This window comes from Heptranchias perlo, chromosome 4, assembly GCF_035084215.1.
Source record: "Heptranchias perlo isolate sHepPer1 chromosome 4, sHepPer1.hap1, whole genome shotgun sequence".
Classification (NCBI taxonomy): domain Eukaryota; kingdom Metazoa; phylum Chordata; class Chondrichthyes; order Hexanchiformes; family Hexanchidae; genus Heptranchias; species Heptranchias perlo.
In genome coordinates, this window is record NC_090328.1 from 79,501,388 (window position 1) to 79,516,993 (window position 15,606).

The 15,606-nt window shown below is 49.4% G+C and overlaps 1 protein-coding gene across 2 annotated transcripts in view; it reads left to right on the forward strand.

Moving 5' to 3' along the window:
* Positions 1-15,606, forward strand: part of LOC137321054 (spindle assembly abnormal protein 6 homolog) — a 66,150-nt gene that overhangs the window by 431 nt on the left and 50,113 nt on the right. The window lies entirely within an intron of this gene.

Consider the following 15,606-nt stretch of genomic DNA (forward strand, 5'->3'; position numbering starts at 1 on the left):
GAGAAGATCACGGAGACTTCTTCCCGCGTCTGTCACAGTTTAACGCCGGACTGTCTTGTGCTTTTTGTGAATAATTCTCACGCTGCACTTTTTCATTCTCCACTTAATTTTAAAACTCCACATGACTTTAATCGCACTATTATTTGTTGTTGGACATAATTCTGCTGTGACTTTAGCTCCTCTTTTCCTGCGAAACAGTATCCAGAGTGCAGGTCCTGCAGGAATTTAGCAGCAGGTGCACCGATACTGCTGAGGAGGTGGCAGACCGTTCATTGCTGTTTATATGGGGGCGGGGGCTGGATGGATGGGATGGGGGGGGGGGGTGCTGGACGGATGGATTGGGGGGGGGGGTGCTGGACGGATGGATTGGGGGGGGGGGGGGGCTGGACGGATGGATTGGGGGGTGGTGCTGGACGGATGGATTGGGGGGGGGGGCTGGACGGATGGATTGGGGGGGGGGGCTGGACGGATGGATTGGGGGGGGGGGGCTGGACGGATGGATTGGGGGGGGGGGGCTGGACGGATGGATTGGGGGGGGGCTGGACGGATGGATTGGGGGGGGGGTGGCTGGACGGATGGATTGGGGGGGGCGGTGGCTGGACGGATGGATTGGGGGGTGGGGGGGGGCTGGACGGATGGATTGGGGGGGGGGGGGGCTGGACGGATGGATTGGGAGGGGGGGCTGAACGGATGGATTGGGGGGGGGGGGCTGGACGGATGGATTGGGGGGGGGGGGGGCTGGACGGATGGATGGGGGGGGGGGGGGCTGGACGGATGGATGGGGGGGGGGGGCTGGAAGGACGGATGGATTGGGGGGGGGGGCTGGACGGACGGATGGATGGGGGGGGGGGGCTGGACGGATGGATGGGGGGGGGCTGGACGGATGGATGGATGGATGGATGGGGGGGGGGGCTGGATGGATGGGGGGGGGGGCTGGATGGATGGGGGGGGGCTGGATGGATGGGGGGGGGGGGGCGGATGGATGGGGGGGGGCGGATGGATGGGGGGGGGCGGATGGATGGGGGGGGGGCTGGACGGATGGATCGGGGGGGGGGGCTGGACGGATGGATGGGGGGGCGCTGGACGGATGGATGGGGGGGCGCTGGACGGATGGATGGGCGGGCTGATGGGGGGGGGGCCGCTGGACGGATGGATGGGGGGCGCTGGACGGAAGGATGGGTGGGGAGGCTGGACGGATGGATGGGGGGCGCTGGACGGATGGATGGGTGGGGAGGCTGGACGGATGGGGGGCGGCGGGATTGGGGGCACGGGGGATGGACGGATGGGGGGGCGCGGCGGGATGGGGGGCGCGGGGTGTGTGTGGATTGGGGGGATGGACGGATGGGGGGGGGCTGGACGGATGGATCGGGGGGGGGCTGGACGGATGGGGGGGTGGCTGGACGGATGGATCGGGGGGGGGGCTGGACGGATGGATCGGGGGGGGTGAACGGATGGATCGGGGGGTGGGGGTTGGACGGATGGATCGGGGGGGGCTGGACGGATGGATGGGGGGGCGCTGGACGGATGGATGGGCGGGCTGATGGGGGGGGGGGCCGCTGGACGGATGGATGGGGGGCGCTGGACGGAAGGATGGGTGGGGAGGCTGGACGGATGGGGGCGGCGGGATTGGGGGCATGGCGGATGGGCGGGCGCGGCGGGATGGGGGGCGCGGGGTGTGTGTGGATTGGGGGGATGGACGGATGGGGGGCGCGGGGGGGTGCTGGACGGATGGATGGGGGGGGGCTGGACGGATGGATGGGGGGGGGCTGGACGGATGGATGGGGGGGGGCTGGACGGATGGATGGGGGGGGGCTGGACGGATGGATGGGGGGGGGGCTGGACGGATGGATGGGGGGGGGCTGGACGGATGGATGGTGGGGGGGGGCTGGACGGATGGATCGGGGGGGTGAACGGATGGATCGGGGGTGGGGGTTGGACGGATGGATCGGGGGGGGGGCTGGACGGATGGATGGGGGGGCGCTGGACGGATGGATGGGCGGGCTGATGGGGGGGGGCCGCTGGACGGATGGATGGGGGGCGCTGGACGGAAGGATGGGTGGGGAGGCTGGACGGATGGGGGCGGCGGGATTGGGGGCATGGGGGATGGACGGATGGGCGGGCACGGCGGGATGGACGGATGGGGGGGCGCGGGGGGATGGACGGATGGGGGGGCGCGGGGGGATGGACGGATGGGGGGGCGCGGGGGGATGGACGGATGGGGGGCGCGGGGGGATGGACGGATGGGGGGCGCGGGGGGATGGACGGATGGGGGGCGCGGGGGGATGGACGGATGGGGGGCGCGGGGGGATGGACGGATGGGGGCGCGGGGGGATGGACGGATGGGGGAGCGGGGGGTGTGGATTGGGGGGCGCGGGGGGTGTGGATTGGGGGGAATGGACGGATGGGGGGCGCGGGGGGGTGCTGGACGGATGGATGGGGGGGGGCTGGACGGATGGATGGGGGGGGCTGGACGGATGGATGGGGGGGGGCTGGACGGATGGATGGGGGGGGGCTGGACGGATGGATGGGGGGGGGGCTGGACGGATGGATGGGGGGGGGCTGGACGGATGGATGGTGGGGGGGGGCTGGACGGATGGATCGGGGGGGTGAACGGATGGATCGGGGGTGGGGGTTGGACGGATGGATCGGGGGGGGCGCTGGACGGATGGATGGGGGGGCGCTGGACGGATGGATGGGCGGGCTGATGGATGGGGGGCGCTGGACGGATGGATGGGTGGGGAGGCTGGACGGATGGGGGGCGGCGGGATTGGGGGCATGGGGGATGGACGGATGTGGGGGCGCGGCGGGATGGGGGAGCGGGGTGTGTGTGGATTGGGGGGATGGACAGATGGGGGGCGGGGGGGGATGGATGGATGGGGGGCGTGGCGGGATGGGGGGGCACGGGGGGTGTGGATTGGGGGGATGGACGGATGGGGGGCGCGGGGGGATGGACGGATGGGGGGCACGGGGGGGATGGACGGATGGGGGGCGCGGGGGGATGGACGGATGGGGGGCGCGGGGGGATGGACGGATGGGGGGGCGCGGGGGGATGGACGGATGGGGGGCGCGGGGGGATGGACGGATGGGGGGCGCGGGGGGATGGACGGATGGGGGGCGCGGGGGGATGGATGGATGGGGGCGCGGGGGGATGGACGGATGGAGGAGCGGGGGGTGTGGATTGGGGGGCGCGGGGGGTGTGGATTGGGGGGAATGGACGGATGGGGGGTGTGGATTGGGGGGAATGGACGGATGGGGGGTGTGGATTGGGGGATGGACGGATGGGGAGGATGGATGGATGGGGGGGGGTGTGGATTGGGGGATGGACGGGGGGGGGTGGATTGGGGGATGGACGGGGGGGGTGGATTGGGGGATGGACGGATGGGGGGGCTTGCGGGGGGATGGACGGATGGATGGACGGACGGACGGACAGATGGGGGGACGCGGGGGGGGTTGATGGACGGCGGGCGGGGGGATGGACGGGGATGGATGGAAGGAACGCGGGGGCAGGGGGATGGATGGACAGACGCGGGGGCAGGGGGATGGACGGGGGATGGATGGACAGACGCGGGGGCAGGGGGAGGGAGGGCTGGATGGATGGACGGACGCGGGGGCAGGGGGAGGGAGGGCTGGATGGATGGACGGACAGACGGGGGCAGGGGGAGGTAGGGCTGGATGGACGGGGTGGCAGGGAGGGTGGGCGGGGATGGATGCGGGAGGGCGGAGATGGATGGATAGGGCGGTGGAGATTAATAGTTCACTTAATGTGAAAAAGGTGCAGCTAATGCTTCGAATAATCCTGTTGTAATTTGGAAAATGCTGGAAATCATGGAATCGTTACATAAAAATGACAAGAAAATTTCAGTTTTGTTGGGACTGCAGTCCAACCCTAGGAGAGCTCAATATATGGAAGGAAAAACTTGATTTGCTTTCTAATTTTGAATTGCAGATTATCATAGTATCATCATAGTATCATCAGTCGTACTAATGGTTTGTGTTTAATTTATTTCTGCCTGCTTATATAGTCTTGGTCATTGTGCATGCTCAAGGTTAATTGTCCATTTTATTGTTGTGCCTCATACATTGAATTTATTTACAGATTTATTTTTGTAGTTTGAAGTAGAAAACTTTTGACAACTGTGCAGACTCTTACAGCAGAGAAGGTTAAGTGGAGATTTGATAGAGGTGTTCAAAATCATGACCGGTTTTGATAGAGTAAATAAGAAGAAACTGTTTCTAGTGGCAGAAGGGTCGGTAACTAGAGGACACAGATTTAAGGTGATTGGCAAAAGAACCAGAGGTGACATGAGGAAAAATGTTTACACAGCGCATTGTTATGATCTGGAATGCACTGTCTGAAAGGGTGGTGGAAGCAGATTCAATAGTAACTTTCAAAAGAGAATTGGATAAATACTTGAAGGAAAAAATTTACAGGGCTATGATGAAAGAGCAATGGAGTGGGACTAATTGGATAGCTCTACCAAAGAGCTGGCATAGGCAGGATGGGCCGAAAGACCTCCTGTACTGTATCATTCTATGATTTGTCTATCTGCTATCCAGACTTTTTTAAACTCTGGATCAGGTGGTCTTAGTGAGCTGACTGTAGTGCTGTCAAGAAGAATGGTTGGTTCCAGGGGTCTCTGCTTCCTGTTGTTTAATGGCAAACACTAGTAAGTTTGGACTTTTTGACCTGCTGAATTGAATTGGATCTGCTTGGATTGAATACAGAAATATGGCACTGTGGAATACTGGAGAGCAAACAAACTTGTCATGCAGTTAGTGTACAGAAGGTGACTTTTATGATTTGGAACAACATTGCGTTTGAGTAAAGCACCCATTGTGGATGAATGTTGAAGGAGAACTGGGCAGGAATGTAGGGCACATATTGTTCTGCTTGAGTTTTGTGATGTACTCATATATCTTGGATTTTACTTTTATGATTTTTGGCTCCAAATGAGTGGTCATAAGATCAGCTTGGCAATCCTAGAATTTTATTTATGTTTATATAGCAAGTGTTAAAGTAATAACATTTCTCTCTCCACCACCACCCCCCCCCCCAATGTTCTGCTCTCTTATTCTTTCTGCCTCCCTCTCTGTCTCTCTCGAACAATTTCCCTCAACCAGAACCACCAAAAACAGAATAACTGGTAATTTATTTCATTTACAAGTTGGCTACTGTGTGTGTCATCAGAACAAGAGTAACTGCATTTCAAAAGTTACTCATTGACTGAAGCTCAGCTTCTGATGTCCTGAGGAAATAAGGTGCTATGTAAATACAAGTTCTTTCTTTCTAACAATGAGATTGTTTCATAAATAGCACATCTATTTGTATTATTTAACTTATTTTGTTCAGAACAAATTTCATCATTAATTTTATTCTGTGATATTTCTGCCATTTTGCTTGTATCAGATGAAGGCGAATTAGATTATTTGTGTGTAGTTAGTTCCTTTGAGCCTTGGTCAAGAGGGTGGAACAGTCAGCCTCATCTCCATAGAGGCTGTTAGTGCTGCATAGAAATCAATCTGCTTGAATGGTGTGCAACATTGTAAATCTGGATGATGCTGCAGATTTTATGCTGCACAATGCACAAAATTAACTTTTGAATATGGTATGTAGAAACAAAATGTAGTTTATTCACTTGCACTCGTTAGTTCTCGCGTTGTTTTACAAAAGTAAATTTATTGTAGTAATTGGTATGTTTCATACAAGGCGCATTTATGAACATACAAACATACGGAATTAACAGACAGGAAAAGACCAGCTGATCCATCAAACCTGCCCCACACCATGATGGCCGAACTTCCCTCTTCACCCACCCCCGCAGCCATGTAATCCCCTGGGAGAGGCAAAAAACAGAAAAAGCCCAGGGTCAACAAAGGAAAAAATACTCTAAAATTCCTCTCCGACCCCCTCAGACAATCGAAACCAGTCCAGAATGTCTCATGGACCAAGTGTTATCTATAAAGACACTTACTTTCTATATGATGCGATCTCTGCCCCAGTCAGGAACCGTTCCAGCTTCCTCTTGAAGGCATGCAGAGTCAGCACCTACCACATCAGCCGGCAATGTATTCCAGAGGCTTACAATTCTCTGGGAAAAGAAGAACCACCAGTCTATTCCTACTCTTCCATAGTTTAAACTCCTGTCCCCTGGTCCTCCCCAACCTGTTAAACTGGAATAATCCATCAATAGGGATGTTATCCAGCCCTTTAATTATTTTATTGACGTCTGTCCGATCACCTCTAAGTTTACACAGCTCTAAAGTAAGTAGACCGAGGTCCTTGAGCCTATCTGAGTAGCTGAAGTTCTTTAAGGTAGGAATCATTCTTGTAGCTCTCTGGGCCTTTTCCAAGGCTGCTAGATCACCCACCACCTAGGGGGATCAAAACTGGGCAGTACTCTACAGGTCACTGGTCAGACTGCATCTATAGTGTCAAAATGGTGCCCTTTGATTTTATACTGAGTGGTTCTATTAATACAATCCAATACCTTGTTAGCTTTAGCTACAGTTTCTCTACATTGGTCATGAACCTTTAGTGACCTGTGCACAATAACACCAAGATCTTTTTGTTGCTCAACCTCTTTCAATATTGTTCCCTGCAAATGATACGTGTATTCTGTATTGGCCCTACCAACATGCATTACACTACATTTATCTAAATTAAATGCCATTTGCCAATGTGTGGTCCACTCTCCTGGCATGCCTAAATCTTTTTGGACTTGATTGCACTCCTCTACTGTCTTAACCCTTGCACAGATTTTGGTGTCATCTACAGACTTACCATACTCCCAACACCACTGTCCAGGTCATTAATAAAGAGTAGTGGGCCTAGGACCAATCCCTGGGAGACACCACTAGTAACGTGTCTCCAAACTGAACCACATCCGTTGACTACAACTTTTTGGCTGTGGGATTGGAGGTAAAATCCTTTGGAGCATGTCAAATTTCTACTGATACCGCAAGATTCTATCTTGTCAAGTAACCTGGTGTGAGGTACCTTTTTATCAAAGGCTTTCTGAAAGTTCAGGTAGACAATGTGTACCGAATTACCCTTATCCACCACCCTAGTGACTTCCTCAAAAAATTCTATCAAATTTGTTAGGCTTGTCGGAAGCCATTTTGTGTATTTCAGATATGCCCATCCACATGCTCCACACCGCTTGTATTTTTTTCTACTTCTTTTTCTTCCCCTATGCTATGCAACTTTCTCCCAGTTTTCTCGCTTTCCCCTTCTCAAACGTGTTGATTCCTTGCTGAGGCATTGCTTTATGGGTGTTGAATGCCCTCAGTATGTCTGCAAATCACAATTCTTCATATGCAAGCCTTGACAGCCTCTTTAGGCTATCTGACTGCAGGAGTATCACATTTAAGCTCAATCCTCTGCTCCTCTGATAGAAACACACACTCTCTTCCAGTAAGGGTCACTGGATAGTGATCAGGTGCTGGAAATCTAGACAGTTTTCTTCTTAACCTACAGAGGGCAATTTTAATGCTCTCCACTCCATTATCACTTGTTATGAGAGCAAGTAACTCAGCAAAGACCTGGGGTTTGAATTTGGGATCTTCCTGGCCTTTATGGCTCAGCTAAATATGCTGAGCTGTTAGGGGAGCTCATGTACTATTTTTGTGGTCAGTATTGGGAGCTGAGGGTGGGGTGAATCCTCGGCTGCCAGTTCTGCCGTTTCTTGAATTCAAGAAATGAGAGAAGCCACATGACTTGGCTAGAGACAATAATGAAGGTGGGTTGGTGCAGTGCATCAATGTACAAACATCCTATAAAGGGCGTGGGTATGTGTTTGCATTACTATAAATGTTGAGTACCTGCTGTTGGCCGTTCTGTTGGAAGAGGAGCTAAGCAAAGGTTATGCGCTTCCTCACAGAGTGAAAGACAGAAGATGAGTCATTCTACTAATGGCCAGTTATGATGTGATACTGGCAGATGTTTGGAAACAAATTGCCCATTTGCTCTCTTTGACGTGGAATAGTAAAAGATACAGGGAAACCAGTAGATCTTGGAAAAAAATAAGAAAAGAAAGTACGTGAAAACTCAATATAATAAAGTGCCCTACCAGGAAGTAGAAAGCCTACCTGACTTAAAGGATGTTGCTTGTCTGCTGAGGATGACTGGAATTATCATATTAGTTTTCTTTGCAGTGCACAAACATTTTTTTTGCTTGTATATTTCAGTAACGGAAGAGTTGTAGTTATCCAAAATACTTCCTAATTTCACAATTATGAAAATTTGGATTTTCACAGGTTTCGGGTTTTAGCTAATGGTTTAATCCCATCACTTAATTTGTCCTCAAAACGTCATTCTGAAATGTTTTCTGTAAATGGATATTTGTGGTTTATATGTATGAAGGATTTGGTGTCTATTTTGAAAGTTGGCAAAAATGAACTTGCTGAGAGAGAATTTCAGTACTATTTTAGCAACCGATATGGGAAATGCACTAGGTGGGAACACAAACTTAAAAAGTCTGGGTTGTCATAAAGTTAGTCACATAGCCATTCAAATTTTAAAGTTTATAACAGAGTGAGATTTTCAGATTGTAAGATAGATATGGACGAGGAAGGCCATTAAGCCTATCTTAGCTCATCAGCCAGGAAAAAACCTACAATTTCCCTTCATGAAATCCAGCGTGTGTTTTTAAAAAAAAACAATTACAGGGTTTTTGTCTGCACTTGCCTATCCAGAAGTCCATAGATGTTGCCTGCTCAGCTGCAGTGGTGTATGACATATTTAGGAAGGATGTAAATAAATCCTAGCTTGCTAAGTGTATTGCATTTTAGGTTAAGATAATTGTAGCTAGTTTGTAAATGACATTGTAAGAATTTTTTGCTGTTCATATTTGTGATTTAGTAGTTATAAATCGATGTTCAGTCACGCAGTATGTGCCATTTATAGGATACGTATCTCAGCAAGCAGCTCTTGTGGTTAGCAAGTTTGCATACCATGGTGACTAACCCAACCATTATACAATTCCTAATCATGGTGTTTCCTATTTATTAATAGGTTAACCACTCTGCCCACCTTAGCATTCTCTTAGATTTTTTCCCCCTTCTTTCCAAAGGTTAAAGAAACTTAATTTATCTGTTAATGTGGCTATTTGAAGTTTTTTTTTGTATGTGAATTTTTGGGCTAATCCAAGTGAGGGGTTGTTAGTGCTGGGGAATGGAACACTTTCCATTTTGGAGACTCCAGTGTCAAAATCCAATCCTGTTAGATGCTGGGTAAAACTTGCTCCTTTGCTCCAAAAACATGCCTTAACCCCAACTCATAAGGATAGCCTCTGCTACACCACTGTGATGTTTTTTCCTTTCCCAGCCACATTGTGACTTCTCCAAAGGAGCTTACCAATTGAAAGGTTTTAGGGCCATGCCTTGTAGGAACCAGGTTGAGAATGACCAGACTTATTTCAGATAAGATCCTTGGAACCAGAACACAGTGGAGACTTTAATCCTAATGAAAAGCAAAAAAACTGCAGATGCTGGAACTCTGAAACAAAAACAGAAAATGCTGGGAACAGTCAGCAGGTCCATCAGCATTTGTGGAAAGAACAGATGAGTTAACATTTCAGGTATAGACCTTTCATCAGAACAGAGGAGACTTCAATCCTGTCGATCTAGGTTGGAATTAAACTCGGGCCTTAGAGGTGAAAGACCAGTGTCTAATTGTGCTATCCAATCTACTCCCTCCACCCCCCCAATAGTTTTTAACTGAGTTCCTCATTTCTCCTGACTTTTGTTTACTCAATGATTTTCCAGTTTTTCAAAGTTGCCCCCAATTGCTATTAGACCAGCATTGAAGTGCCTTGGGATGTTTTACTACGTTAAAGGTGCTGTATAAATGCAAGTTATATATCCTTTTTTGCTAAACAATTAAGTATACCATCCCTGTTTCAAAATACAGCAGAAGCATTATGCTTAATTGTACAATTGCCACCTGTGATTCTATTGATTTTTCAATGAAAACTGAAAAGCACTGTTCTTGCTGATTTGGCACTAAATTAGCTGATCTCAGCCAAGACAGCAACTGGCCATTGCAATTGGCCTAGGATTCCCCTTGGCTGGGAAAGTACACATCAGCAAGTTAAATGTCACTGATACTATTCTTCAGTTTGTTTTTATTTTTCTAATACAAAGCATGTCAACTTCTCAGTTGGTAACAGTCTCATATGTAGGTATGAAGCTTGTGCATTTAAGATTACGTTAATTTTTTAACTCATTTGAACAGAATATAATTTCAGATGCTGCTAATGGGATGCAATGAAATAAATGGATTTTTAACAGAATGTAAAACAACTTTAAAATAGATGCTTGCTTTTTTCTCCCCTCTCCTCCTTTCCTGAAAGCTGTTATTTTTGCATAATCCCTGATGGTGAATGCCATTGTGCTGTTTGAATGTGGCAGCAGAACTAAATCCCTCATTGTCCCCATATGCACACTTTTATTAGAGATTACTTGCTAGCAATCAAGAATGGAAACCGTGGCCAATTTCACTTTCTATAACCTGCGGTGTTGAGAATTGTAGATGCCTCGGCTGAGATCAGCTAACTGCACAGACTGGGGGTCAAACTCGCTGAGGCATTGCTGTGCTCTAATAGGTTCTTTCATGAATTATTTTTGCTACTGGTAGTCTGTTCTGATATTTCGGTATCAACTTCAACAAATTGTTTACTGCAACAGAAGTAATTTTTGCAAACGTATAGTAATAATGTTCCAGTAATGCAGATGGGGCTTTATTCATGTCTCTCACAGTTTCACATTCCATATTTTTATCTATCACTAGCAGATCTTCAGTGAGTCAGTGGATTCGCAGTTTCATAATAAGGTGTTTTTGCCATGTTGGGTAATATTGGGGCCATTGATTTACAATGACTGAATAAGTCAAATTCTAGTTTTATTAAATTGTATTCTGGGATTTTTTTACTGGTGCTTTAGGGATTGAATTTCACAACTTTATCCATTATTCTGTGAAAGCTGTAAATGAGTGGAGATATATATATATTTAGAATCATAGAAGTTTACAACATGGAAACAGGCCCTTCGGCCCAACATGTCCATGTCGCCCAGTTTATACTACTAAGCTAGTCCCAATTGCCTGCACTTGGCCCATATCCCTCTATACCCATCTTACCCATGTAACTGTCCAAATGCTTTTTAAAAGACAAAATTGTACCCGCCTCTACTACTGCCTCAGGCAGCTCGTTCCAGACACTCACCACCCTTTGAGTGAAAAAATTGCCCCTCTGGACCCTTTTGTATCTCTCCCCTCTCACCTTAAATCTATGCCCCTTCGTTATCGACTCCCCTACCTTTGTGAAAAGATTTTGACTATCTACCTTATCTATGCCCCTCATTATTTTATAGACTTCTATAAGATCACCCCTTAACCTCCTACTCTCCAGGGAAAAAAGTCTCAGTCTATCCAACCTCTCCCTATAAGTCAAACCATCAAGTCCCGGTAGCATCCTAGTAAATCTTTTCTGCACTCTTTCTAGTTTAATAATATCCTTTCTATAGTAGGGTGACCAGAACTGTACACAGTATTCCAAGTGTGGCCGTACTAATGTCTTGTACAATTTCAACAAGACATCCCAACTCCTGTATTCAATGTTCTGACCAATGAAACCAAGCATGCCGAATGCCTTCTTCACCACCCTATCCACCTGTGACTCCACTTTCAAGGAGTTATGAACCTGTACTCCTAGATCTCTTTGTTCTATAACTCTCCCCAACGCCCGACCATTAACGGAGTAGGTCCTGGCCCGATTCGATCTACCAAAATGCATCACCTCACATTTATCTAAATTAAACTCCATCTGCCATTCATTGGCCCACTGGCCCAATTTATCAAGATCCCGTTGCAATCCTAGATAACCTTCTTCACTGTCCACAATGCCACCAATCTTGGTGTCATCTGCAAACTTACTAACCATGCCTCCTAAATTCTCATCCAAATCATTAATATAAATAACAAATAACAGCGGACCCAGTACCGATCCCTGAGGCACACCGCTGGTCACAGGCCTCCAGTTTGAAAAACAACCCTCTACAACCACCCTCTGTCTTCTGTCATCAATCCAATTTTGTATCCAATTGGCTACCTCACCTTGGATCCCGTGAGATTTAACCTTATGTAACAACCTACCATGCGGTACCTTGTCAAAGGCTTTGCTAAACTCCATGTAGACCACGTCTACTGCACAGCCCTCATCTATCTTCTTGGTTACCCCTTCAAAAAACTCAATCAAATTCGTGAGACATGATTTTCCTCTCACAAAACCATGCTGACTGTTCCTAATCAGTCCCTGCCTGTCCAAATGCCTGTAGATCCTGTCTCTCAGAATACCCTCCAACAACTTACCCACTACAGATGTCAGGCTCACCGGTCTGTAGTTCCCAGGCTTTTCCCTGCTGCCCTTCTTAAACAAAGGCACAACATTTGCTACCCTCCAATCTTCAGGCATCTCACCTGCAGCTGTCGATGATTCAAATATCTCTGCTAGGGGACCCGCAATTTCCTCCCTAACCTCCCATAACGTCCTGGGATACATTTCATCAGGTCCCGGAGATTTATCTACCTTGATGCGCGTTAAGACTTCCAGCACCTCCCTCTCTGTAATATGTACACTCCTCAAGACATCACTATTTATTTCCCCAAGTTCCCTAACATCCATGCCTTTCTCAACCGTAAATACCGATGCGAAATATTCATTCAGGATCTCACCCATCTCTTGTGGTTCTGCACATAGATGACCTTGTTGATCCTTAAGAGGTCCTACTCTCTCCCTAGTTACTCTTTTGCCCTTTATGTATTTGTAGAAGCTCTTTGGATTCTCCTTTGCCTTATCTGCCAAAGCAATCTCATGTCCCCTTTTTGCCCTCCTGATTTCTCTCTTAACTCTACTCTGGCAATCTCTATACTCTTCAAGGGATCCACTTGATCCCAGCTGCCTATGCATGTCATATGCCTCCTTCTTTTTGACTAGGGCCTCAATCTCCCGAGTCATCCAAGGTTCCCTACTTCTACCAGCCTTGCCCTTCACTTTATAAGGAATGTGCTTACCCTGAACCCTGGTTAACACACTTTTGAAAGCCTCCCACTTACCAGACGTCCCTTTGCCTGCCAACAGACTCTCCCAATCAACTTCTGAAAGTTCCTGTCTAATACCATCAAAATTGGCCTTTCCCCAATTTAGAATTTTAACTTTTGGGCCAGACCTATCATTCTCCATAGCTATCTTAAAACTAATGGAATTATGATCACTGGTCCCAAAGTGATCCCTCACTAACACTTGTGTCACCTGCCCTTCCTTATTTCCCAAGAGGAGGTCAAGTTTTGCCCCCTCTCTAGTCGGGCCATCCACATACTGAATGAGAAATTCCTCCTGAATACACTCAACAAATTTCTCTCCATCCAAGCCCCTAATGCTATGGCTGTCCCAGTCAATGTTGGGAAAGTTAAAGTCCCCTACTATTACCACCCTATTTTTCTTGCAGCTGTCTGTAATCTCCTTACATATTTGCTCCTCAATTTCCCGTTGCTATGGCTGTCCTCTATTATTAATTTTAAAGCTGAGAATACACAGCAAGATCGTATACAAGATGCATGATCTGGAGGTGTATATCAGGGAGGGGGAGAGGGAATGAGGTTTAGCTGCACTTGGGGGCAGTCCTGTGCTTTGGTGGCACAGGGTGATTATCCTGGGCTTTGGTAGAACTGGAAAATGGACTTGGGCTTTGGCAGAATTGGTGGGGGACCTGGAGTTTGACAGTGCTGCAGTGGGGCTACTGGAGTTTGGAGTCCTTTGCTCTGGCTTACCGACAACTGGACAACCAGGAACACGACAGACGGTTACCTGCAGATCCGACCAAAGAGCACACCCACCAGCTCAACAAACTGATCAAGACCTTCGATCCCGACCTTCAAAGCATCCTACGCGTTCTCATCCCACGTACTCCCCGCATGGGAGACTTCTACTGCCTCCCAAAGATACACAAAGCCAACACACCCGGACGTCCTATCGTATCAGGCAACGGAACCCTGTGTGAGAACCTCTCTAGATACGTCGAGGGCATCCTGAAACCCATTGTACATGGAACCCCCAGCTTCTGTCGCGACACTACAGACTTCCTACAAAAACTCAGCACCCACGGACCAGTTGAACCAGGAACACTTCTCACCACGATGGACGTCTCGGCACTCTACACCAGTATCCCCCACGATGACTGCATCGCTGCAACAGCCTCAGTACTCAACACCAACAACAGCCAATCTCCAGATGCCATCCTACAACTCATCTGCTTCATCCTGGATCACAATGTCTTCACCTTCAATAACCAGTTCTTTACCCAAACACACGGAACAGCCATGGGGACCAAATTCGCACCCCAATACGCCAACATTTTCATGCACAAGTTCGAGCACGACTTCTTCACTGCACAGGACCTCCAACCAACGCTATGCACCAGATACATCGACGACATTTTCTTCCTATGGACCCACGGCGAAGAATCACTGAAGAGACTACACGATAACATCAACAAGTTCCATCCCACCATCAAACTCGCCATGGACTACTCCTCCGAATCGGTTTCATTCTTGGACACACGAATCTCCATCAAAGACGGGCACCTCAGCACCTCACTCTACCGCAAGCCCACGGACAACCTCACGATGCTCCACCTTTCCAGCTTCCACCCTAACCACGTCAAAGAGGCCATCCCCTATGGACAGGCCCTGAGAATACACAGGATCTGCTCAGACGAGGAGGAACGTGATGGACACCTACAGACGCTGAAAGACGCCCTTGTAAGAACGGGATATGACGCTCGACTCGTCGATCGACAGTTCCGACGGGCCACAGCGAAAAATCGCATAGACCTCCTCAGAAGACAAATACGGGACACAACCAACAGAGTACCCTTCGTCGTCCAGTACTTCCCCAGAGCGGAGCAACTACGCCATGTTCTTTGCAGCCTTCAACATGTCATCGATGACGACGAACACCTCGCTAAGGCCATCCCCACGCCTCCACTACTCGCCTTCAAACAGCCACCTAACCTCAAACAGACCATCGCTCGCAGCAAATTACCCAGCTTTCAGGAGAACAGCGTCCACAACACCACATAACCCTGCCACGGCAACCTCTGCAAGACATGCCAGATCATCGACACAGATACTACCATCACACGAGAGGACACCACCCAACAGGTACATGGTTCATACTCCTGCGACTCGGCCAATGTTGTCTACCTCATACGTTGCAGGAAAGGATGCCCCGGAGCATGGTACATTGGCGAGACCATGCAAACACTGCGACAACGGATGAACGGACACCGCGCAACAATCGCCAGACAGGAGGGTTCCCTCCCAGTCGGGGAACACTTCAGCAGTCAAGGACATTCAGCCTCCGATCTTCGGGTAAGCGTTCTCCAAGGCGGCCTTCGAGACACACGACAATGCAAAATCGTTGAGCAGAAATTGATAGCCAAGTTCCGCACCTGTGAGGACGGCCTCAACCGGGATCTTGGGTTCATGTCACACTACACGTAACCCCACCAGCGAAAAAAAAGTTATCTGTTTTTAATACAACTGGTCAT